The sequence below is a fragment of the Sciurus vulgaris genome (genome assembly GCF_902686455.1).
Source record: "Sciurus vulgaris genome assembly, chromosome: X".
Taxonomy (NCBI): domain Eukaryota; kingdom Metazoa; phylum Chordata; class Mammalia; order Rodentia; family Sciuridae; genus Sciurus; species Sciurus vulgaris.
This window is the reverse complement of record NC_136471.1, coordinates 59,528,389-59,529,521: the sequence shown is the minus strand read 5'-3', so window position 1 is coordinate 59,529,521 and position 1,133 is coordinate 59,528,389. Positions and strand designations below refer to the sequence as shown.

The window sequence follows — 1,133 nt, the reverse complement described above, 5'->3', positions numbered from 1 at the left end:
CTCCCATTTACTTTAAATCATTCTTAGATTAGTTAGAATACCTAATATAAGGTAAATTTTGTGTATATAGTATTTATACTATATTGTTTAAAATAATGGCAAGAAAATGTAATTTTTCAATAAAATCACAATTTTTAAAAATAGTTTTGGTTTACAGCCAGTTGAATCCATTCAAATGCAAGCCAGCAATACAAGGAGATAACTACACAGGTAAAAACTCAATTCTTTTTTTTTATCATAATTGTTTATTTCTCAGTTTGTGCAAATGTTCTTAATTTGTTGATGTAGGAAACAAGTTTCAACTCTGATTGCTATGCAAAAGAACAGAAGAAAATCTGCTTTACAATTAAATTTGTAGTTTAATTGCATACAGGCAACATGTTATGTATGAAAAAATTACTAACTAAACTACAGGTATTACATACTGGAAAAAATTAACAGTTTATTATAATTTATTTTATTTAACAGTCTAGGAAATTCGCAGCCATCGGCAGTTCCAGTGCAATTTCAGGTGCAACTGGGAATTCGGGAATCTTGGTGGAGCTGTTAGTGTAGCGAACCTTGTAGGTAAAATACATGCATACTTTTGATAGCACGTGTGAGGGACTCTCTCTAAAATTGACCTCATTGGTTTCATTTTCGACAAACTGACCTGGGCGACTCAGCATGGCTTTTATTGTTCCTGATGTTAGTGCATGCTCTCTTTTTCATGACCATCAGAAGATATTAATTTGACATACGTGGCATCAGGGCCTACATAGCCACCATAGGTTTTCTCTTCTCCATCCATTACGTTCTTATAAATTCTACTTTGGTTCCACAGAAATGTTAGTAGTTTCTCGTCAGCCCCGCAGCCACCACAGCCGAGTCCCCTCGTACTGCCACAGCCCTACTCCAGTGCCGAAAAACTCCATTCTTAAAAAGGCATGCCCTTAAACAAGTAACCAATTTCTAATTTTCTGGGTAATTTTCTAATTATCAGAGCATACCTAAACTGCGGGAAGGGATGTGCCTAACTCCATCCACCTCGAGCCATGCTGACCCATCTAAGGTATGAGGAAAAACTGAGAAACACTTGGAAAGTTATAGTTCAGAGTACAGGATCATTCAAAACCTAATCACAGGATTAAAGA

The 1,133-nt window shown here is 35.7% G+C and overlaps 1 pseudogene across 1 annotated transcript; it reads right to left on the bottom strand.

Moving 5' to 3' along the window:
• Positions 1–417: 417 nt before the first annotated feature.
• Positions 418–884, bottom strand: LOC306652019 (elongin-C-like; annotated as a pseudogene). The gene has a single exon. The product of its transcript is annotated as an elongin-C-like (transcript).
• Positions 885–1,133: the final 249 nt, after the last annotated feature.